Consider the following 26,610-nt stretch of genomic DNA (forward strand, 5'->3'; position numbering starts at 1 on the left):
CAGGCTGTAGTGCAATGGCGCGATCACGGCTCACCGCAACCTCTGCCTCCTGAGTTCAAGCAATTCTCCTACCTCAGCCTCCCGAGTAGCTGGGACTACAGGCGTGCGCCACCATGCCCAGCTAATTTTTGTATTTTTAGTAGAGACGGTGTTTCACCATGTTGACCAGGATGGTCTCGATCTCTTGACCTCATGATCCACCCGCCTCGGAGGAAATGATTTTTAAAATGAATTGCATGGATTGCATCAAATTCTCTCTCTCTCTTTTCCTCTCACTCTCTTTTTTTCTCTCTCTTTTTACCCCTAATAGTATATCTAGTAGATTTTATTAAAGTTTGCCTAAGTGAGTAAAAAGAAAAATACAAAAATAGCTTCAAATTAAATATTAGCTATCCTTTGACTTAAAATTCTTTGGACATTGATGATTTTTTTTCCTGCCTTCTTTATTCACCCCGCTTATTTCTTGGTGGGCAAGAGAGAATATAATAATTACCCTCCAATGCATATTCATATCGACAATTGTGTATTTTAAACTGTTTTTTTTTAATTCTGCTATTTGTAAGCATTTCCCACTTAATATTTGTAAGGATTTCTCACTTGTTAACCATTTTAAATATTACTATGTGGTATTTTTTAGTGATAATATAGTATGTCATTATATTGATGGGTGGTTTTTTCATGAATGGCTTAGCACCATCTCCTCTGTGCTGTTCTCATGATAGTGAGTTCTTGGAAGATCTGGTTGTTTAAAAGTGTGGTACCTCCTCCTCTCTCTTTATTGCTCCTACTCTTGCCATGTAAGGCACCTGCTCCCACTTTGCCTTCTACCACAATTGGAAGATTCCTGAGGCCTTCCCAAATGCAGAAGCCACCATGCTTCCTCTACACCCTGAAGAAATGTAAGCCAATTAAATCTCTTTTCTTTAGATATTACCCAGTCTCAGGTATTTCTTTACAGCAATGCAAGAACAGAGTGATACATCCCTGATCTGAGGAAAAAGGTGTTCAGTCTTTTATCATTACACACAATATGTTTTGTAAGATATTTTTTAAAATTACCTTTTCAGGAACCAACCCAAATGTCCATCGATGATAGACCGGTCAGGGAAAATGTGGTACATATACACCATGGAATATTATGCAGCCATCAAAAATGATGAGTTCGTGTCCTTTGTAGGGACATGGATGAACCTGGAAACCATCATTCTCAGCAAACTGGCACAAGAGCAGAAAATCAAACACCACATGTTCTCACTCATAGGCAGGTGTTGAACAATGAGAACACATGGACACAGGGAAGGGAGCACTACACACTGGGGTCTGTTGGGGGGAAATGGGGGAGAGACGGGGGGAGAGGTGGGGAGAGATAGCATGGGGAGAAATGCCAGATATAGGTGAAGGGGAGGAAGGCAGCAAATCACACTGCCATGTGTGTATCTATGCAACAGTCTTGCATATTCTTCACATGTACCCCAAAACCAAAAAGGAAAAAAAAAATTTTTTTTAAGGTACCTTTTCATATACAAGGTTTTTTTGTTTTGTTTTGTTTTGTTTTACTTTTTGATCATTCTTACTATAAGTGGGAATTGAATTTTGTTAAATGCTTTTTCTTATTTTATTAAAATAATGTTTTTCTTTTTTGTGCAAATTTGTGAGCTGAATTTATTAATTTCCAGATGTAAATCAAACCTAGAATAAACACCATTAGGTCATTACTGATTATCTCATTTTATAATGATGAATCTCACTTGTTAATACTTATTAATTTTTTTCCCATGTTAATGGGGAAAGTCTTCTATAGCTATCTTTTTCTATATTATATTTATTTGTTCATTTTTCAAGATAGATATGGCAGCATCATAACTGAGAAGGAGGTGTTCACTCTTACAATTTTTAAATTTATTTGTGTAAGCTTGGTATTATATATTTAAATGTTTCATGTAATTTATCAGTGAAGCCACTGGGGTCCATAATTTTCACTGTTGGAAGGTTTTCATTAAAAATTTATTTATGATATACGGATATATAGCGTTTCTATTTCTTCTTTTGTCAATTTTAAAATTTTATCTATTTAAAGATTTTTTTTCATTTTCTCTAAAGTTGTTGAACTTATTGCCATAAAATTGTTATAATTTTCCCTTACTATGCCTTCAATAGTCAAAAGATGTTAGTAATATCCTGTTTTCTCTCCTGATCCTAATATTTTCTCCTTTTATAAAAAGCATCTCCATCAATTTAGAGTTTATAAATTTATTGTTTCTATTCAAATAACTTTGTCTTCATTAATTCTCTCTTTTTTTTTTCTGTGTTATTGATTTCTGCTCACTTGTTTTATGCTTTTAACATTCGGTTTGTTGATTTCTGCTAATTTATTTATTACCTTATGCTTTTAATTTTCCATTTAATCTTATCTTTGCTTATATCCTTAAGGTTAAAATTTAGAAAACAAATCTTAAAGATTTCTTTCTTTCTAATATTAGCACTGAATAGACCAATTTCCTCTAAACACTAATGTAGCTGCTTTCTATGAGTTTTCATATGTTCAATTTTTTTTTAATTAAAATATTTATAATTTACTTTGAGATTCTTTTCTTTTATCCATGTGATATTTAAAATTATGTTAATTTCTACATATGTCATTATTTTTACATGTAATTTATTTATTTCTAAATTTAATTCTGTTTGGTCAAATACCTTATTTTGAAATATTTTAAGACTTTTAAATATATTGAGATTTGTTTTGCGATCATACATTCTATTTACTATTGACATGTGTGAATATTTTATGTGCATTTGAAAATTCTTAATCACAAAATACATTTGGGTCTCCATGCTGCTTTCTGATTCTCTGATATTTATCTTTTCAGTTCACTCACCAAGCATCACAACAGATCATTTGAAACCTTCACTACTCTTCTCAAATTTGTAAGCCTTCTCATCTATTTTTCACAGAAAATGAGCTCACTTCTCACTGCATAGAGAAAACAGATGGTCTCAGAAAGGAATGCTCTCACTTTCTGATACCAAATTTAGAAACCTATTTTCCTTTTCACCTGATAAAGTAGAGGAGTTTTGCTTCCAATGAAAGGCTAATCCCTTTGCTCAGTAGTTTGTAGCTCTCTTTCATAAAGCTTACCCAAAAGTATATCCCTTATCTCTCATATATTTTAAGCCGGTGCCTTTCAAATAGTTATTTTTCTCTTATTAAACTCACAACAACTAAGTTGGGGAAACAGCACAACAGACCCCTGATCATCCTGCTGTTACCTTTAGATCTCTTTCCTCTCTCTCACAGCAAAATGTCTCAAACATATTTTAATATTATTTTATTTCCTCACTTTCGGTTCACTCCTCTCTATACAGAAATTTCACCATCTTCCACTGAGGTAGTTAATCGCTCTAATAAATTAACTAGAACAACCCATTCTATCATCAACATATGACCTCTATTTTTTTTTTCCAAGTGATAAAGGGCACTATTAGATTAGTGTAAAAGAATCTACCAAGTATTCATAATTCTAATACTACCAGTGACAGATTCCTGGGTAGCGACTTTTCCATTGGAGTTGATAACACCATTCCACTAAACAGTGTATTTGTAAATCAGACTTGTTCAAGAGATGGACGTGGATTTCCATGATTCTTTCTTCATCCCAAAGAACAAGACTTAATGAAATATGACTATGTATCTAAGACCCTACAGGAAAAAGGGAACTCATTGAAGAAAAAACACAATAAAAGAATATAATTTTGGCATCTGCTTTGGAATACTGTTGTTACTGTGCTATTGTCTATATGCTAATAGACGTACGAAGAAGACTTTTCACCTTCCTCTTCATCTATTTCTAACCGTAACTTTAGCAGACTATTCTTGTATAAACTGAAATGCAACACTTCTAGAGTAACATCTTTTTCTCACTGATGCCACAGAATTTACGGAAAAAAATGCTTTTTCTAAGGATATTACTTTTAAGAGCAATGTGGTTATCTGCATGCATTCAGTAAAAAGCAAACCTATTTTTGCCACTTTATAGTTAGACAAATACATTGTACAGTGAAGTTCCTACTTTGGGGATCATATTTAAAATCAACTTCATATGAAAATCAGACATGATTTATGACAATAATGCTGATAACAATAATCATGCAACATTATTGTAGCCCTTTGTGGGATCAGGGCCTATAAGGCCTTCCTAGGAAACTAGCATAGGGTCTTTTCTACGGCTTCGATCATTCATATAGTAGGTAGTAAGGAAAGTCACTTTCTGGCATAGCATAAACTTTAATAAACTTGGGGAAATACAATTCACCCACATTATAATTTCTGTAAGCAAACCTAGTGAAGATGAATTTTCTTCATTTTGATTTTTTAGCCTTGAAATATACAAATGAATATGTATAATAGAGATCATTAAAAATATAACCCTAGAGTTCTTAAGTAATACCTTCTGTGACATTTTTGGTATTCATAAATGTGTCATAAACCTTACCCCAAAGTATATCCCTTATCTCTCATATATTTTAAGCCTGTGCGTTTCTAGAAGTTCCTTCCACTTATTACTAAACTCACTGCAACTAAGGGGGGAAAGCAGCACAACTAAACCCCTTTCTTAACCCTTCATCACCCTGCTGCTGTCTTCAGATCTCCTTCCTCTCTCTCACAGCAAAATTTCTCAAATGTGTTTTTAATATGCTTTTATTTCCTCACTTTCTATTCACTCCTCTCCATACAGCAACTTTACTATCTTCCAGTGAGATGTTAACTACTCTACCAAGTAGTTAACTAAGTATTACTTATTACTTTATATAACATGTAATATTACTTTAAATAATAAAGTATTACTTTAAATAATATATTACATATATTAATTATATAAAAGTGTAACATGCATTATTACATTATTAAAGTAATATTATCATATATAATAAGATTAATTTATATCAATTATAAGTAATATGATTAATTGATTAATAATAAGTATATTAGGATTATATTTTAAACACTTTTGAAATTATCCTCTGACAGTGTGTCATCTTGGATTTGATGATGGAAATCACTGACTTAGTGATCTTTCTCTTAACCAAATTAGTCTCTCTGAACAAGCCAGATCCAGAAGTGAGAAAGGCAGATGCAGAGGCCCTGACTTGGGAAAGAGCACTGCATGACCTAAAAGCATATTTTACCATGAAATCTGCCATGTGCAAATGATGAAATAGTGCATGGCGAAAGAAGTAACGAGCTCAATATTCCAATATAAATATAAACAGCTCTCAAAATATATGATGAAGTTTAAACAGTAAAAGCAGATGAAAGTCTAACGTAAGAAGCGAGTGTAAGGGGATTGTGCCAAAGAGTAAGACCAGGGTAAAGGGAACAAAATAGAAAATAAAATGTAACAAAGCAAATTTAATTTGATGACATGAATACACCAAAGACTGTGATTAGCTCCCTGAGGTTGAAAAAAGACAGGCTGACTGACATTGTCACTAAAACTGAATGAATGTGAGAAACAAGAAATGAAGTTGAAGACTTACACAGAAGTCAGGTTATGAAATGCTTTATAAGCTGTAAGAAAAGTTTTTAATGATCATTTGTGTAAATTTAAGGAGTAAAAGTGCAGTGTTGTTACACAAACATAAGGCATAGTGGTGAAGTCTGGACTTTTAATGTAACCATCAACCAAATAACCTACATTGTACTCATCAAGTAATTTATTATCCCTCACCCCCTCCAACCCTTCCAAGTCCCCCGTACCTATCATTCCACACTGGTTGTCCATGTGTGCATATTATTTACTTACTTATAAATTGGAACATACCATATTTGACTTTCTGAGAAGCTTTAAGCTGGCTAGACGTCAGCTGATGTGTAATTTTAAAATGATGACTTAGGTTGCTGTATAGACAGGATAAAAAGGCGACAAAGGAGACCAGTGCTGGGTCTATTTCAGGAGTCCAGGTGGGATCTGGGAGAGTGGAGAGGAATTGACAAATGAAATAGGTCAGATTGGGAGGAAGTGGTAGTGCAAGGGAAATAAGTGATTTGATTCAGGATAAATTTTAGAGTTAAATTACCAAACTTCCTCATGTACTGATAAGGGCATGTGGACTTGGTGAGAATTTACAAAGAGAAGAGTTCAATATTGACTTCTGGGTTTTTACCCTCCTGGGATGTTGCTGCTACAAGGACCACAAATGTGATAAAGATATAATGATGAGAAAAGTAAAATTCAGAATTGTTTTTGTTATTTCTATTTTCTTCTTTTAAGTAACACAGTCACTTAAGATATTTTCTCAGAGGAGAAGCATCAGATGCTAGCTGGTGAGTAGGAGGCTTAGTGTTTGGTACATGGAGTAGACAAGACTGTGGAACAGAAGATGGATTATCCAATTGACCATTTAAAAAAAATTTTTGCTTGAGTAAAATTTATGAGCCCCTCCCCCGCCCCACCCAGCCCACACACACACGGAGAGAGAGAAAGAAGCAAAATTTGCAGGGAGAGTGCCTTTTTAATATCCCTGGTAATTGTGGTTCCTGCTACATAAACTCACAAAAAATGTGTTAGTCACACTCTGGCAAGATTAAAAGCATGTACTGTGATTCAGACGAGTATAATCTACTTCTGTGGAAAAGGATTCCAGTGGGAGAAGTGGAAAAAATTATTAAGTGGGGATAAGATAGAATTAAATAGTATCTGAATATGTAAATAAGATGTATGTAAATAGTGGAGAGATTTAAAAGTGGACCTACTAGTGGGATATTGTTAAAATTGAATATTCATTTCTGATTAAAACAAGAAAAAACTCTTAATTTTCTATAAATGGAAAGAGATGTTCTCAACTTACTGAAAATTATCTACCAGGAATTTCTGTAAACAAAATACTTAATGATGAAATATAAAAAGAAATTCCATTAAAGTCAAGAATAATTATGATGCCCAATATCACTATAATTATTCAACGCAGTAGTAGCACACTGGAATAAATCATTCCCCTCATCAACGAAACTCGTGCAGACAACAAAATAAGCAGAATTCATTACACAGCTACTATCTGGGAGTATTCAGATTAAAGAAATGCATAAAGCTTCTTAAATAGGATGTAAGGGCTTTCTGATCTGTAAGAATATTTGAAACATATATAGAACCTATTAGATACAGTTCTTGTTTTTGTTAAACATATTAACACTCGTTTAGCCACCCACCAACCTTGGGAAATTGTGTACAAGTATTAAATTTATTGTATAGATTTGTAAACTGAAATGTGGAGACATTAAGTTGTCCAAGATCACTTCACTAACAAAGATCCAAATCCAGGCAGTCTATCTTAGAAGGCTACTAAAGTTTTTACCGCTAAGCGATCTCACTCACTGCCTTGAGACGTTTTGTTTAACATCTATCCCTACCACTAACAACTCTTGGTTTTACTGCATATTCACTTTATTCATTTCAGTTTTTAGACCACAGCAAGTAGATTTTATGATTTGCCATTACACAACATTAAAAATCCTCCAAATTACCACTTGTTGCATTAGTATATATATTGAAGTGTGCATTCATCTAACCGATCAATCAATTAAGAAAATGTTGGGTAGTGGCTTCCCCATAGACACAGATTTTCAGACTCTTGCCTTTGCCAACTCCTTCATATTAACTCTTCCAAAAGTCCTTTCTCCACTATTTCATAATACTTCTGATTTTCATCATTAAAGCAAATCAAATGGCAAGACTTAAAGAAATCTGCATACTTTTAAATAGTTTGTTATTTAATAAATGATATTATTAAATTAGAACTAACATCTGGAAGAGGGGCACCTGGAGAGAACAGTGCCTTGAATGTTATATAATTTGCAATGCACCAAATGATTGCCTATATCAGTGTAGACAGCCTAGAAAGTATTTACTGAGAAACCCAAATGGAATATTCATGTCTAAACCAAGCATTGCTAATAATGAACACTATAGTTAAGTTCAAGTGCATTATATTTTAGAACTGAACTTCTTCATGATATATCTTGAGTAATACAATAATGAAAAACATCTTCATAATTGGCATGAAGTGTTGATTAATATCTTAATATTAACCTATTTTTAAGTAAGCAACAGAGATCTATTTGCTGAATACAAGAGTTTTCAAAGTATCATTAAAAAGAAAAGACCATTCAGCTAAGATGACAAGTATTATTTCCTTAATAACGTTAATAATTTTTAAATTGAGGCACAAACTTACATACAGTAAGAAAACAATTACATAGGGTGCACCTATTGTTGATAACATTATTTTATCAACCTAGAGAAGAGGTATACTCAAAAGAAAGAAATGTTTAGTGAGAAAAAAATCACATATATTCTTAATTAGTTTTCTCTATCAAAGGCCACTTTATGTATGTTTTAAGAAAAAGTAATAAACAATATGAAAATAATGTATGTAATCAAATTAATTAGCATTATTGTATGCCAATTCTGCAACTCTACAGCATGATAGAAGTATATATACTATATTTCATGGGAAGTATAATTTGAAAGTAACTGGTTTCCCACTTTCTCTCCTCCCGTCTTTGAAAGTAGTCTCCACATATCTGCAAAACAGACCTTAAACTCAATAGGCAAGGAATTCATGACTAAAACACCAAAAGCAATGGCAACAAAAGCCAAAATAGACGAATGGGATCTAATTAAACTTAAGGGCATCTGCACAGCAAAAGAAGCTATCATTAGAGTGAACCGGCAACCAACAGAATGGGAAAAAAATTTTGCAATGTACACATCTGACAAAGGGCTAATATCCAGAATCTACAAAGACCTGAAATAAATTTACAGGAAAAAAACAAACAATATCATCAAAAAGTGAGTGAAGAATATGAACAGACAATTCTCAAAAGAAGACATTTATGCAGCCAATGAACATGGAAAAATGCTCATCATCACTGCTCATTAGAGAAATGCAAATCAAAACCACATTGAGATATCACCTCACGCCAGTTAGAATGGCAATCATTAAAATATCAGGAGACAACAGATGCTGGAGAGGATGTGGAGAAAGAGTGACACTTTTACACTGTTGGTGGGAGTGTAAATTAGCTCAACCATTATGGAAGTCAGTGTGATGATTTCTCAAGGACCTAGAACTAGAAACACCATTTGACCCAACAATTTCATTATTGGGTATATACCCCAAAGGATTATAAAACATTCAATTACAAAGACACATGCACACGTATGTTTATTGTGGCACTGTTTGCAATAGCAAAGACCTGGAACCAACCCAAATGCCCATTAATGATAGACCACATAAAGAAAATAGGGCACATATACACCACAGAATACTATGCAGACATTAAAAAGGATGAGCTCATGTCCTTTGCAGGGGCATGGATGAAGCTGGAAACCATCATTCTCAGCAAACTGACACGAGAACAGAAAACCAAACACCACATATTCTCACTCATAAGTTGGTTTTGAACAGTGAGAACACATGGACACAGTGAGGGGAACATCATACACCAGGGCCTGTCGGGGTTGGGGGCTAGGAGAGGTATGGCAGGGGATGGGGGGATTGGGGAGGGATAACATTAGGAGAAATACCTAACATAGATGACAGGGGATGGATGCAGCAAACCACCATGGCACGTGTATACCTATGTAACAAATCTGCACGCTCTGCACATGTACCTCAGAACTTAAAAGTATAATAATAATAAAAAAAGAAAACAAAAACCCCCATAAGGAAGTATTGCTTTCTTGCTTAAAATTATTTAATGACTATCCATTGCTTTTAGAATTAACTATGATTATCGCTTCTTGGCCTTTTGGCTAAGATCAAGTGTAGAATTAACTATGATTTACCCAAAATACCGACATATTTCATATTATGTTTTTTTCTAGTCAGTGACTCTTAAATTATGCATTCATGCAACCTATTGAAATAAAGTAAAGCCACTTTGGTTTTCCTTCAGTTTTTTTATCATGATCAGTTTTGTGCCAACTCAAGGCCACTGGCATACTGTTTCTTCCTCTTTAAATGCTATGAAACCTCACTATTTTCATGGCTATTTTCTTCTCATTAGTTATTTTTCAGCACAAATATAATCCACAAAAAGGTCTTCTCTAAAATTACTAAAGAATGTTTCCTCCTGTATTATTGATGTCAGTCTTCTAATTTTTTTTCTTCAGGTTATTTTATTGGTATTTACCTGTTTTTTCCTGACTCTTCTACTGGCATATAGTCTATGAAGGCAGAAGCTGCATCTTTCCTTTCCTGGTTCTTAGCTCCTGGACAAATATGTGAAATACAGATATTCACTAAATAAGAAAAGCAGTGATAATTGAAAAAATAAACATTTTTTTCATAAAACAAAATTGATAAGTGACAGCTTAAATAAGCAAATTTTGGCATTATATTAGATTCCTATAAGCTGTATAGCTTTGGGTCCAAAATCTTCCATTATTTAGGAATGAGGATTCCTAATAACTGATAATAACGAAGATTCCTGATAATAATTGCAATACTAGGCCTTGATGAATTTTATTCAGGCTAACTTTTAAAGCATCTTGGCTTGTTCTGTAAATCTTTTCTTTTCTGCAAACCTTTTCTGAGTTGTGTATGCATTAGGCCTGTCAAACTTGCTCTGCCTAGACTATAGCTCCTAATTTCACCCCCTTATCCAGACCTGTCTGTCTCCTGGTTTTCCTCATTTCAGTAAATAGTGTCACCATCCACATAGTTTTGAATCCACAGAGCCTTCCTTAATCTTCCTTTTATTTATCCCTTAAAGCCAATCTACCAGCAGTTCCAGATGATGTGACTCTTAAACATCTTCTGAGTCATTGTGCTTTTTGTCAGCTTTAACCTTAAATTAAGACGCTTGCAAGTGCCAAGACTTGCTAAAATGTTGGCCTTTATTGCCTGATAGAATGGACAGCCTTATGTCAAAGGAGTAAGCCATGGTGAAACGAATGTGAAGAGATGTATATATGTATACTGAGTGGTGCTGAAGAGATAGGTAGCTCTGAAACAAAGTAAATGAAGGTGACGATGAAAATGGATGTGTACATATGGTGCCCACATGGGGTGAAAGGATGAAGAAAATACTTAAACAAATAGCATAAGATTGAAAAGTGAGTGCAGCATCATATTGCAGAGAAACTGTCTTCCAGCACCATATATATTGTTTCAGTTGGATTTTTAATACATTCGGGTCTGTTACTCAGATTAACATTCTATGTATCTCTCATAATGTGTTGGTACCTGGACCATTATTGCAGTGGCATTATTAGAATTATTTTCTGAGTTGTACATATTAGGAAACTCAACACTAGATAAAGTAAACATCTAGGTCATAGAGCAAATAAACTAACTTAAAATTTATAATAAAAATATTCTGACTTTAAAGTCCATACATACCCTTTATAACATACAACAAGAATTCACCATATGTCATTCACATGCATTTGGACAGTGCTAGTATAATATGTGATGGCCATTGGCACCTGTGGAATTATTTACCAAGTAGTATACTTGAATATGAAGAACATTCTTTTATATGTGTGTGTGTGTGTGTGTGTGTGTGTGTGTGTGTGTGTGTGTGTGTTTTGTATTTCTCACTGAATAAGGAACAATTTAATTGATTGATCAATATCTGTCAGTGAATGACTAAGATAACATTTTAGGCAAAACTCAGCAGGGCTTCCACATCATCTTCATAAATGCTCCTTATTTCCTATATGATTCACTGTTATTTAGTCTGCTTTCCATAAAAATAATCTAAAATTATTTTTAAATCAAACTAAAAAGTCTTACATTTATAATAGTCTGATGGTTACTCAATTACAATGTCAACAAACAGATGTGTAACTGAACTATATTTAGAAAAATGACATTGCTCTGAAATTAATTAGTTCAGATGAATTATTAATTTCTGTCTTGAAGACTGGAAATTTCTAAAATATCATCTGCCTGTTCCAACAGTGCAGGAAGGAGAGCTAGGCCTTTGCGGATTGTTAATTATAGACCTTAATGATGTACTACACACTCCCACTAGAGTATATGCTTTGGAAAGGTGGTACTTTTAAGAAAATATAGTGTGGGATTTTCTTGTTATTCTATGATACCTAAACCTATAGTTAGAATTAATTTTTTTTAATTCTGTAGTTAGAGAGAGTCTACAATCTCTATAGAAGGTCTCATTAGGTCATTTATGATAATTTCAGTGATGTTGACTCCAAGATTCCTTATATTCCTATTAAAAAGTATTCACAGGCAATTCCTGTGCATTATTCTCCATAAAGTGCACAATGATTCCAGATATTAGGTTTTGTAGAGCACAACACCAGTGACTCCTTTGACTATCCAAGAAGACTTGTGTCATTTTGAGAAAATGCCTGGGGAGGTGGGAGATAGAATCAGAACTGGTAGGTGTCTGGCTTGCAAAATCCTCTTCCTGATGTTCAGGGAAAACCAACTTCTGCTTGCACAGGGTTTTTCAAACTTATCTCTGTGAAAGGATAGTGCAGTAGCATTTGGGGGTTACGCATGGCATTTCTTCTATTTCTAAATGACCCAACTAAGATCTGGCTTACCTGCAAGTTAATTCTGGAAAGCAATTCTCACTTGAGATATAGATCAAATACAAGATTCTGTATTTCTTTTTCTAGGACGTTTGTCCTGTATCATTTATTGATTAATTACTGTTGTATCTGACACTGTACTAAATATTTTAACTGCACAATTTCAACTAATACCATCAATGTTTGTGTGAGAAAAGCATTATTATTCTCATTCAAAGAATTAAAAACAAGGTTTAATGTCATTTTATAACTTGATCTAAGACACATAGTATGTGAAGGCCATGACCACCAAACTACACTGTCCTCTGCAGAGTGCTGATGTTTTGACAGATCTCTCTCCCTTGTTCACTGTTATATTTCAGCGGAATTAAACTATCCATGCAATTTTAAGAGTGATAATTTCAACATTCAATAATATTAATTTGTTTTAAATAGAAAATGCTCATGACTAATAAACTAATTTATTTAGATCTTGAGAATATAAAAGCTTTCAACAAACTGTTTGCCTTATCATTGCAGCAATTAAATAGAGTAAAGTGAAAATAGCAAAAAATGTTATAAGTCCTTCATTATAGGTTGAGAACATTATCCTTGTTGTACCAGTTTGACTAAAATGCAGCTGATAAGCTGTGTAAGTAGGAAATGTGTTTTTGCTCATAAAGTGTCAGTAATACCAAAAATGAATGAATACCATGCTAAGAACCAGGTTAATTAGGAAATGGCCCTTGAGTATCAACTGGAAAATAGTAGAGTTAGTGAGTTTAACACTCTCACAGTGAAGCAGAGCCAAAGGGTATGAACAAAGACATCATTCTGATAATTAGAGAATCACAATGTTCTGAAGGAGTGGGAAAGGTTATGATGTCAGGCTCCCTGTTTATGTTTGAATCATCTTCAAAGCACCACTTCCGGCTAATGGGCAGCCCATTTTTGAAAGTTTTTGTAAATAATGGCTCAATGCCTCCTGAATCTTGTAATTTAACATTTGACAAGTATTTTTCTTTTGGTGCTAGAAAATGTTGTCCTTGCATCAGGGTGAAATCTGACAGCATGAAAGGACAATTATGAGAATTGACTATTTCAAAGTATTTTGAAAGAGCTTTGTGAATGTTAATGCAGCTTATCATGCTCATTTTTACTTGACAAGTAGGTATATAAAGGTATATGGATAAATATCATATATATATGTAGGTATTCTACATATTCTATGCATGTGTGATTAAATAGTACAAACAACCTTCAATTTGGGGAGGCAATATAAGATAACTGCAATAATATCCTTTATAAATATATCTCTAAGTATTATCTGTGATTTGCATGTAGTAAGAATGTCCATGTCTTCCACTCTCCTTCATTCCAGCATTATTATATTTGCACTTTTAGTCTATCCCTTTCATGTATTAATTTTACTAATCTACAGCCAGGTTTTACTGACATCTCATTAACACACTACTCCAAACCTGTTTGTTTTTTTTTTTTCTTTTTGAAGTTCTCATGTTAACTCTTAGCACTTCACTCATAGCAGAAAAACTTGCTCCTCTAGTGTAGCTCAGATAGCTCCTGGTAATCCTGGTAAGTTCCGCAATGTTTGTCTATTTTTGGAGCCAGGCCACATATAGCCAAGTCTGAGAATTGAATAGAGAGATGGAAATGGGACTGGCGGCTTTGAATGACTTCCAGAAGCAGAAAAATAAATAAATAAATAACCAAGATTTGGAAAGGAGGAGTGGTTTCCAGGACCGCAGGTAGACACTTTCTTAAATCCATCCTCAAAAATGATTCATTCTACATTGTCTGACATTCGAATCTCAAAATACCCTTTTTGAAGGCATCCTGAAGGATGTCATTTGTCTACCTACATGATAAAAGAAAAGCAAGTGTGAGCAATTGGAACAAAAGATGATAGGAGTCTGATCTATGAGAGTAAGAATTGTGGCTGTTTTATCAACATTACTTTGCATTTTCTCGCACCGCTTTTGACACTTAAGAGATGCTGTCTACATATGTAATGAGTGAATATTTACCATATGAGTAGAAAATTATTGAGTGGAACTTTCTGTAGCAATCCCCAGGCAAATGGTGTGCTATGCTTTGATTGTCTTTGTTCCCTCCAGGACTCATGCATTGCAAACTTCTTCCCTAATGCAACCGTGTTGGAAGGCTGGGTCTAATGAGGGCATTTATGTTATAAAAGCTTCACCCTTAAGAATTGATTAATGCCCCTATAAAAAGAGTTTGCAGGAGACGGCTTTCTCTTCTGCTCTTCTAACACGTGAGGGGCAGTGTTCTTCCTCTCTGGGAGACGCGGCACCATCTTGGATGACTGAGGCCAAGCCCTTACCAGACACCAAACCAGCCGGTACCTTTATTTTATTCTGGCCTCTAGAACTGTGAGAAATACATTTCTGTTGTTCATAAATTACCCAGTCTGTGGTACTCTGCTAGAGCAGTACAAAACAGACTAAGCCATGGTGTTAGGAAAATTGGCAGAGCAGTAACATTCCATATATGTAGAGATTCAAGATTTCAAATTTGTAAAATTAAACAAAAATAATTATATGAGACTAACATGATTTTATTTATGAAAAACTAAGTATATCTCAATGGTTTGTAACAGGTAATGTCATAAATATGGTAGCAAAGTATGAATACATCCTGATCTCTCTGTCCTTCATTTTAAGTTAGTGTCTAATATCTATAAAGTGGGCTCTTAATCTTGTCTGAAATTTTATTTCACCCAGATTGTCTCATTTCAATGGTGGTAACAACATGATCAAAATAAATGGCTTTACATTTTTCAGTAATCATCAACATTTTGCTTCTTCTCAGCGTAAACATACCTGGTACATGTGTATCTTTATCAATAAAGCAAATTTATCTTACAACAAAAAATAATACCCTGAAAGTCAGATGCCTTCATTCGGAATTTGTAAACAATTTCTAAGAAAGTAGAGTTTGTCACAAGATGCTTCAACAACGCTGCTGCAATTATCGTTATACACGTGGTAACAGTTCATCTCTTTGTCAGTACGTAAATTGGGTAAAATGCGTTAAATTTGTGTTAAATTATTGTCCCAGCAGGAGACGTAGCTCAAAAAAAAAAAAAAAAAAAAAAAAAAAAAAAAAAAAAACACTCAGAGAATCTTGAGTATCAGATATTAGACACGGTAAATTCTTGGAAGTCTATTTGTCCATTATGTACTCATTTTCTTGTTAAATGACATATATAAAATTGATGTTTGACATTCTCATTCAATAAACTTAAAATATAGAGGCTAAATAAAATTTCTGTGAATTGACTCACCCACAGAGAGTCTGTAATTAAGGTATGTGACTGACAACATTACAAAAATTCTATAAATGTGAGAACACTGGGTTACTATTATCTTTGGAAAAAGGAGATATATTTTGCTTGTATTTCTGCTGATATTAAAAAGTAGGCTACCTTTTCTGAGGTAGTTTGAAACCTGTTAGTTTTCCTTTGCATTTTGAGAATAAGCAGTAAGTGCTCAAGAAACTGTATTTCAGCAATTGGAGAATATGTTTCCTCTGGAATTCTTGGAACAAACTTTCCCAACTTGCTTTGTATTTTGGCTTCTGACCACATAAAATAACATTTTGTATTTGTGAAAGCTTGGAAATTACATGAATCTTGTTTATATAATTGAGTGTGTTGCACTGCACTGTACTGATTATTCAGATATTACTTAAATTAAATGGGCAATTATCTCTAGTTTTTGTAATAGAACCTTATAATTTTATCCTTTGTGTAAGTACCTTTTTACATTATTGGACTTTAGAAACCAACTCTTTTGTCTGGCTTGGGAGTTTGCAAGCAGAATTCTTGGCAGTAGAACACCATCAAGAATCAAGTATTCAAAGCTTCTGGAGGGAGGAACACATACCCAAAGGCTGACCCTGTCAGATCTAGGAACATAGTGATAGATGTTTCTGTTGCTATTTAATGATATATGTACTTGCTATGTACGGTAAAATACTATCTGCTTATTGAATATTGTACTATTGTCTGGTTTGAGTGTAGTTTTTCTCTACTTCCCTAAATAATGGGAATAAGATGAGATTATTGGCTCCAATCCCTAGGATACTGTTCTTTTCCCTGGAGTATTGGCACTAGTTCTTATTTTCACAGTAACGCACACCAACCAAGGAAGATCCACCTGCTGCTTTCTGAAGCTAGAAGGCAAAATATTTTATGTGAACTCACTTGATATTTCTTGAAACAGCTGTTTTGGAAAAATGACACAGAAACTGATAAAAGTATGCCAGTTTTACTTAATGTCACAAAAATCCCTCTGAGACAGAGCAAGCTCAGTTCCTCCATCACTTGTTGTAAAACCTGAAGTGATATTAGAAAAGAAATATTCTGACTAAAACAATGTGTATTTGAGTTCATAAAATTGTTTACAGTTTGCAAGGATAAAAAACATTCTATGGTAACTACAAAAAAAAAGATAAATAAAAGACTGTTAAGTGATAAATTTCTTTATCATCAGTGTAAAAAGCCTGCAGTTTACAAAGAGTGATAGTAGATCAATTTTTCGTTTAATATTATAACTGCTTGGTGTTTTTAACCTTTGCAAGTTATTTTTAATCGCCTGTTTAATAGCAGCATTTGTAAAGAAGTTGTCATTACATAAATAACATGGTTAAGGTTTTCGTCATTTTCCTATACATTTTACACATACATATTTTACAAGTGTTCTAAAATATTACTTTTAGAAAATTGATTTAATCAATTATTTCAGCACATTAAGGTGATTAAAGACAACACTTACACACAATAGAAAAATTGGTTCATTCCCAAGCTGTCACGTTGTAGGACACCTACAGTTCTTAGCAGCTTTTCTTCTATACTCTTCTTCAGCTTCCTCTGACTCTGGTACTACTGTCTCCAAGGGCTCTGCCCAACCTTCATTTTAGGGCTAGCTCTAGTGAAGATCGTCCACATCTGGCCTGAATACTCTCCCAGCAGGGATCTCTTATCTTCATATTCTTTCTCCCCAAAGTTATATTACAACCTACCTACAGTCTCATGCCCTGATGTCCACATGCATCATTCCTGAATCAATACAACTGTTCAGTATGTTCTCTTTTGCTGAAGAAACACAACAGGTCAGAAAAAATGATTCCTCTATCGGTACCTAGAGAGAAAATTCAGGTTTTACTCTCCATGCTCCCACCAGCCCTACTGTTTTTTTTTTTATTATTATTATTATTTTTTATTATTATTCTTTTTATTTTATTTTTTCAAATGGAGTTTCACTCTTGTTGCCCAGGCTGGAGGGTGCAAAGGCAAGATCTCAGCTCACTGCAACCTCTGCCTCCCGGGTTCAAGGGATTCTCCTGCCTCAGCTTCCTGAGTAGCAAGGATTACAGGTACCCACCACCATGCCCAGCTAATTTTTTGTATTTTTAGTAGAGATGGGTTTTCACCATATTGGCAAGACTGGTCTCCAACTCCTGATCTCAGGTGATCCACCCGCCTAGGCCTCCTAAAATGCTAGGATTATAGGCGTAAGACATCATGCCTGGCTGACTCCACTATGGTATCTAGTCAGCCTCACTTCCATTCTCCACTGGATACATTTAAAACATCTAGAAAAGTATTTTCTGCAGCATCAGTTTTATGATTCAACCGTTGAATCTCATCCCCAAAATGAAAATGGCATTATGTGATATTTGAGGTGAAAAAATAAACTATTTGCATTTCTAACTTCCTATTTATATGAGAAGCATGTTTTTAATAAGCTGATTGACATATTTTTGAGTCTAATTTATGTCATACAAAGATGAATGAAAATATTTTACCTAAGAAAAGATTATAGCCTCTATCCTTATCATTTATAGATCTGAGAATATGGCCTATAACACGAGTGTGACTGGCTGATTCAGAAAGCGTATTTTGCTGCTATTAAATTGAAATGGTATATAATTAATCCACATACTCTTAGCAATCTCATTCTTTAATGTTTGAATAAAAGAGGGCCCATCTTAATATTAGTTCTATGCAAATGGCACATTTAAGGAAAAAAAAAAAAAAAAGAGATGAAGCAAATAGGGAAAGCTTTGTTATTTAAAAATCAAAGTTGCCCTGTAAGAAAACATCACACTGTCACAGGATCTTCAGGGTGTTGCTTTGCCAGCCGGAAACCTCTGTGGCTGGTGACATCTCTGCTTGAGTTTTGCTTGTGCCCACTGGGCTCATCTGGCCCACTCGGCCCAGAAGACTGTGCTTGGCTTGTACTACCAGCCCAGATCTCACGCCTGCCAAGGGCGAGCCAGGCACTGAGCGGTGAGGGGTGTGTGAGTGAGTAAGCTTGGGGTCCGGCCACTGTAAGCACTGTGTCCATTGATGTAGCCCCATTCAATAGCTAACATATTACTAATGCATACATAAAGAAGTAAAAGAATATTTTATCCTTTTGACTAAAAAATGTTATAAATGTTTTCAAATAGATACAGATACCAAAACTAGTATACAAAACTTCTATGTTCCCATCTCCTTGTTTCAAGAATTACCAACCCATAGCCAGTCATGTTAAATCTGTAAGGCCAACTTCATCCTAACCTCCTTAACACAAAATAGGTAGAAAAATTCCAGATATCATATAATTTCATCTGCAAATATACCAAAAGATAGACATTTTAAAAACTTATACTATCACTATTCAGACACACAGACACAGTAATTAAAAATAATTTATTAAATTATTGTTCAGATTTCCCTGTTGTGTATGCATATAACATTGTATTTATAAAAATTACATATGCTGAGTCATGTGCTTATAAATATATAAGTATATAATCTGCTATGTAAAGTGTGTGTATGTATGCATATATTGGCAGACATACATGTATACATGTGTGTATGTATGCCTATATGAGCATACACATATTTATCCATGTGTGTTTGTATACATACCTATGCACACACTTCTTATGAAAGGAATCAGGGAACTATCTCCATTCAGTCACTGGCAGTTCTAGCTCATGCACCCTTCTGCTGTCAGTTTCTCTTTCAGCAACAAACGAAAGTGAGAGCAGCTGAAGCAAGTGAAAGAGGACTCTCGGATCTAGTGCCAGTGATTCATGCTCTGACCCAACTCCATTTCAGATTCCAAACCATAGGTTATACTCAAGGCTTGTAACCCCCAACAGTTGAAATAATGAATATATGTTTGGTGGCAATACATGGACCACACATTTCTCAGAATGGTAAAAAATAAGTTAATTTATTTTCCTTTTACTGTTTCCAAAGGCTCCCATATTTCTAGTCATTCACTAGTTTAATTAGATTCTGTTGCCACTTGATGAACTGATTGACAGGTAGTGGTCAGTCTCGTTTTTGTTATTGTTTGTGGTAGATTTTGAAACTTGACCTTCCTTGTCAAAGAATTCATTTGTTGAATTATTACTTTGATCAACCAATTAGTAACTTAGACTTGTCTCTCAAGCATTTGCTTTTTATTCTTAAAACTTTCATAAAGTCAAGTTTAAAAAGTTAAATTACAGAAGATTTTCAAGAGATTGGTATTAAACACTGAAGCCAAATTGCTAATTTTGCCATTTGATCACCTATCAACTTAATTTTAATAATAGATTTTTGTTACCTGCTTTATAATAAATTATAATCAGATAATTTATATAAAATCTTGATATTTTGTTCAATATAGATATTTGCATTAATTTAAATTTCTTAAAATTGCATTGAAATATCATGTATCTTGATTTCTGAGTTTTTTGATGCCTCTTAAAATTTTGTAGTCAAAGTGACCAGCTCATTTGCTTCACCCTATTCCCAGCCCTATCCTAAACAGCTATTTCCAGTGCAGAAACAATTGTTTTGAATTTGAAAAGACAGAAGCTTGATTGCTGCCAGAGAATTGCTTGATTTAGGCTGCAGGTGGCATAAATCAGTATTTGATGAAACCTAGGTTTAAATAGGAATGAAGAGAGTAATTGGCACTTAATTAACATCAGTGATAAGATGAAGCAGTAATACTATCCTTGAATGCATAGAATCCCAGGGTTTTTATGAACTCTGCTGCTATTTGTTTGTTTGCTTGCTTGCTTGCTTCTAATCTAAGTACTCTTGAATAAAGTTTGACACACTTAATTTCTATTGATACATTCACTTATTTGTCATATTCTAGTATTCTATTTACCCAAATCTATGATATTGTTTAGATACAAATGTTTAATTAGAGGTATCTTCACATATTGTCTTATTTATGCGAAGTAATTTTCACCATGCATATTATATTGTATTGTAGCTTCTATATCTCAAATTTGATTGACAAAATATGCCCATTAAGATTTATATTAGGCCGTTCTTGCAGGAGAAATACCTGAGACTGGGTAATTTCTTTATAAAGAGAGGTTCAACTGGCTCTTGATTCTGCAGGCTGTACAAGCCTGGTGCCGCTGGGTTTCTGGGGAGGCCTCAGGGAGCTTTTGCTCATGGCACAAGGTGAAGGGGAAGCAGGCACATCACATGGCCCAAGCAGGAGCAAGAGAAGGGTGGGGAGGTGCCGCACACTTTTAAACAGCCAGACGTCATGAGAACTCATTCAGTATCGCCAAGGTCAGCATCAAGAGGATGGCACTAAACCATTCGTGAGAAATCCATCCCCATGATCTGGTCACCTCCCACCATGCCCCACTTCAGGCCCCACTCCAACACTGGAGACTACAATACAACATCAGATTTAAAGGGGGCACATACCCCTTTTTATCATGATGGGTTTTTTTTTCCTGTTAATATTATTGACCTCACTAAATTCTCACAATTCAGCGGCTTTTTTTTTTCCACTTTCTCATGTGTAATATGAAGCAACATCTCTGGGTCATGAATACTTTTTTTTTTTTCTTTAACATCAGCTCTTCTGTGAGTACCTAAAACTTTTCATGAGATCTCACTTAGCTTCTCAAGAGCTAAGCCAGATAAAACTACTTTTAATTATAAATAGCAGAATTACTTAATACAAAAGTAGTATATGCTTAATTTAGGGAGAAAAAAACATGCATATCAGGAAACAGGAAGATAGAAACTTCACACGTATAATTTTTAAAACCAAGGATAACAGTATTTAGATTTTAGTTTTTTTTTTGTTTTACAAAAAGGAATAGGAATTACATATTCTGGCAACATAATTATTTTCCTAACACTTCATACAATAAAAATTATAATTGATAAATTATATTTCTTTTATTATTGAATTATGTATTTAATCTATCCATATCAATTATATTTCCTTTTTTTTTTACTCTTACAAACAATGCTACAAGAGCTAAACCTTTGTAAAATTGTTTCATATCCTCATTTTTAAAGCTTTTTCTTTTTTTTTTTTGAGAAGTCTCACTCTATCACTCAGGCTAAAGTACAGTGGTGTGATCTCGGCTCACTGCAACCTCTGCCTCCCAGGTACAAGTGATTCTCCTGCCTCAGCCTCCCAAGTAGCTGAGATTACAGAAGCCCAACACCATGCATGGCTAATTTTTGTATTTTTAGTAGAGACAGGTTTTACTATGTTGGCCAGGTTGGTCTTGAACTCATGATCTCAGATGATCCGTCTGCCTCAGCCTCCCAAACTGCTGGGATTACACACGTGAGCCACCATGCCTGGCCTCATTTTTAAAGCTTTTGATAAGAGATTTCAATTTTTTTTCCTTTTTTTTTTAATATAAATTTATGGGGTACGAGTGCTATATTGTTACATGCATAGATCATGGTACCATTTAGAATAGTTTCACTGCTCTAAATATCCTCTATGCTCTGCCTTTTCATCCTGCCCTCCACCAACTTCTGGAAACCAATATCATTTACAGTCTCCAGAGTTTTGCCTTTTCCAGAATGCCATATAGTAAGACACATATATATGTTATCACATAGTATAAAGCCATTTCACATTGGCTTCTTTCACTTAGTAATTTGCATTTAAGTTTGCATCACCTCTTTTTTTTTAAATTTATTTTTTATTTTTATTGCATTTTAGGTTTTGGGGTACCTGTGAAGAACATGCAAGACTGTTGCATAGGTACACACATGGCAGTGTGATTTGCTGCCTTCCTCCCCTTCACCTATATCTGGCATTTCTCCCCATGCTATCTCTCCCCACCTCCCCACCCCCCGTCCCTCCCCCATTTCCCCCCAACAGACCCCAGTGTGTAGTGCTCCCCTCTCTGTGTCCATGTGTTCTCATTGTTCAACACCCACCTATGAGTGAGAACATGGCGGTGTTTTATTTTCTGCTCTTGTGCCAGTTTGCTGAGAATGATGGTTTCCAGGTTCATCCATGTCCCTCCAGAGGACACGAACTCATCCTTTTTGATGGCTGCATAAGATTCCATGGTGTGTATGTACCACATTTTCCTCTTTTTATGGCTTGATATCTGATTTCTCTTTTGTGCTGAGTAAGATTCCACTGTACAGATGTCCCACAGTTTATCCATTTACCCAATGAACGACACCTTGGTGGTGCCCTAGGTGTGACAATTATAAATAAAACTGCTATAAACATCTATGTGCACGTCATTGTGTGGACATAAGTTTTCAGTTCATCTGGGTAAAAGCCAAGGAGCAAAACCACTGGATCCTATGATAGGAATATGATTTGTTTTAATTAAAAAACCTGGCAAACTATCTTCCACAGTGGCTGTACCATTTTATGTTCCCACCAACGATGGAGGAAAGCCTATTTCCAGCATTTAATGTTGTGTTTGAAATTTTGGCCAATCTGGTAATAGTACATTTTTGTATTTAAAATTATTTTTGAGATTCTTAAATAATTGCATTATTTTTATATATCATCTTGAGGCTAACCTAGATGCATATTATATTAAATTATATCATCCAACAACATATTTTCTCCATTTATTCATGTTAAGTTTATTTTAGGTGTTTTTATATTTGTATCTAGGATAAATGAAATGCTTTCTTCTGCTTCATTTTTCTATTAAGTTTTGAAGAATTTGGAGGAAAATTGTATTTACTTATTAATTTATTTATAACTGACAACTAAATTGTCTTCAGTTCTAATTGTTTTGTATTATTTCTTCCAGTAAACAATTATATTATCAGACAAAATGATCATTTTTCTCCTTTATATCAATATCCATTATCCTTATTAATTGCATTATTTCTACTTCTAGAATAGTATTGACTAATAATGGGAGTAATGTCTTCATCATTTTTCTGTTAAGTATTATATGGTAGATTTTCTAAAAATGGTATTTAATTGCTTGGATGATGATGATGATGATGATGATTGAGACAGATTCTCACTCTGTTGACCAGGCTGTACTGCAATGGCACAATCTCAGCTCACTGCAACCTCTGTCTCCCGGCTCAAGCAATTACCCTGCCTCAGCCTCCTGAGTAGCTGGGATTACATGCATGTCCCACCACGCCCAGGTAATTTTTGTATTTTTAGTAGAGATGGGGTTTGATCATGTTGACCAGGCTGATCTTGAACTCCTGACTTCAGGTAATCTGCCCACCTTGGCCTCCCAAAGTGCTGGGATTACAGGCACCAGCCACTGTGCATAGCCATATTATTATTATTTTTAAAATATTCTGTACCACAGTCTGGCAAAATGTTTACTTAAGTCTTTCTCCATTTAGTCTATCAATTTTAGTCCCAATGTATGCCTCCCCACTCCCTAACCTCAATGTCTATCATTGATTCCATTGTATTGCTGTTCTAATATACATTGTTTCTTGTCCTCTCTATAAAAATTATTGCATTTATAGCAAACTCTACCTCATCTTGTGCCCCTAATATGCCACGCTCCCCACACCCCTGGGATTCTAAATCCAGTTTCAAGTTGCTGAAGTTTGGGAATATCAACCCCTCTTGGAAACTAAATAACATATTTGGGCATTTTAGCATTCAATAAGTACTGTTGAATTGATAAAAATTAATCATATTGTAATACAATGATTTACAAATAGAATATGCCATTTTCCCACATGTGCTATGGCTCTATTCCTTAGAATTAGTTCTACAGTGGAGTCAAGGAGTCAGATTCCAATCGTTTTCATCAATAACTAAGTGTAATGGGCTTAGGTCAATTATTTGATTCCAAACCATCTCATTTTCCTCTCCTCTGAAGTGAGTGAGTGAGCCACATGATAGTTAAGGTTGTTTCTGGACTGAAATCGTGGTCCAAGCATGTTCATTTTTAGCCCAGTGCAGCACGAGTCCTAAGCACTGTCCTTTCCTCACCAGATCACTCTACCTCTGTTGGATGAAATACAAACCGTGTCTCAAGTCTGCTGCTCCACTACCCAAAATAGACATATGTACTCTGATTTGGAGGTGCTTAAAATGTATAGCAGATAAGAGCTCATATCACAGAATACGTCCTTTATTTCAGTAAGTGAATATTAGAGAGTAGTATGTGGAGTAGATAGCTGAAATTTTTACTCTAAGGAGTCAGATGCTTGAAAATAAGTCTGCATCTCCAGGAGAAAAGCAATCTTCAGGCTGTGGCCTTTCTAACATTTACCCCATAGCCAGTAGGGAAATCTATATGGAAAACAGATTATTTCATAGCAGCATGAAGACATCCAAATATGAGCTAAATGTTACAACATTGCTTAACTGTGGTGGCACCAAATTATGTATTCATATAAACAGAAAACAAAACAATACCTGAGGTTTACTTTTAACAGTCATTCTTAGAAAGATTTTTAAATTTCCATTTTAAGATTTTAATGTATGGTAAAGAATGAAGATATTGATGTATGTTAACTACATGAATAAGCCTGTATTTCTAATCAGGCCTCAATTTTGAGGTAATTGCCAGTAGTATTTAACTTTATTTTAAGCTAATGGTAATTTGCTCACATGAGAAGTTAATAAGGATGAAAAGGAGAAAAATTGCTGTTACATTACTAACAGTGACCTTGAATCATTTAAAAATATTCCTAAGTACAATGTTTGAAGATATTGTATTTTCTTTAGTGTATCCACTTCGAGATAGTAAGAGTACAGTGTAATAGGTTTTTATTTCTTTCTGGTCAGGATAGATTCCTTCCAACTACCAAGCACCTGTCCCCTTCATCCATCCTACAAATAAAAACCTTTGGTTCTAGTCATCAGTTAGCAGCTAAGAGCATGTCACTGTCACTCTGTCTGCCAACTACAGTCTCACCCTACCAATCATTGTTGTAGAGCAGAATGGGAAGCCATGTCAACAGTGTGATGCAGAAAGTATTCCCACCACTTGTCATTAAATCTGCTTGTTTTTTACGTTGTCACGTAAAAAAAAAAAGTTTTTTACTTTGACAATAGTAGTCTCTAGTCTCATAAGAAGAGCAACAGGAAAAGGTGAAAAACATTTTCTTCATGACTTTCTTTTGTAATTCACTTGGATTGCAAAACTACGGATTTCTAAAGCTTCACCCAGTAAAGAGATTTTCTGGGTAAAAGAACAATTGAAACATCAGCATACCACACATGCAGGATTCAACATCAAGGTGGTTACCAAGCAACTGAGAGCCATCAACAACACTGTTTTTATAAATCTCCTGTGACTGGAGTAGGCCACTGCTTTCTGCCATGACACAGCAACAGGATTTTGTTGTTACTGATTTTTGCATATTGTGTGTTTGGGCAGCAACAGTAGCAGTAGATATTCTATATTAGGGAGTTAGAAATGTATGTTATTTGGAATAAAGTAACAGGTCTTATGGTTGGAAGTAAAAATGTAATTAGTAGAATAATTATTTCAGAGTCTGACATGAACAGCCAAAAAGTGCACTTCTATCTGATTACATGTGACTCTTGGATTCTGAAATTATCTCAACTCTGAATGAGATTTTTAATTAGCTGTGCTATTTAACAAACTTTACAGAGTGAATATTATTGACATGGTTAAAATTCTAAAGTCACAAGTCTCTCGTGGTGAATGATAGTATATTAGTCAAGAGGTTCTCATAGGGAACAAAGTATTTCCTGGAAAGCATAATTGAATGACAGCATTGGGTTGAATATGAGCATCGCTCTAGGTCCCTGTG

The 26,610-nt window shown here is 34.6% G+C and overlaps 1 long non-coding RNA gene and 1 pseudogene across 1 annotated transcript in view; one reads left to right on the plus strand and one right to left on the minus strand.

The window, feature by feature from the left end:
* The window catches only part of LOC108288437, a 35,613-nt gene extending 25,345 nt beyond the window's left edge, over window positions 1–10,268 (minus strand). The window contains exon 1 of the long non-coding RNA XR_001818710.2: window positions 10,193–10,268. This is a non-coding gene — a long non-coding RNA (uncharacterized LOC108288437). The remainder of the gene's footprint in view (window positions 1–10,192) is intronic.
* Window positions 9,793–9,897, plus strand: LOC119468073 (annotated as a pseudogene).
* Window positions 10,269–26,610: the final 16,342 nt, after the last annotated feature.

This window comes from Cebus imitator, unplaced genomic scaffold (assembly GCF_001604975.1).
Source record: "Cebus imitator isolate Cc_AM_T3 unplaced genomic scaffold, Cebus_imitator-1.0 Scaffold374, whole genome shotgun sequence".
NCBI lineage: Eukaryota > Metazoa > Chordata > Mammalia > Primates > Cebidae > Cebus > Cebus imitator.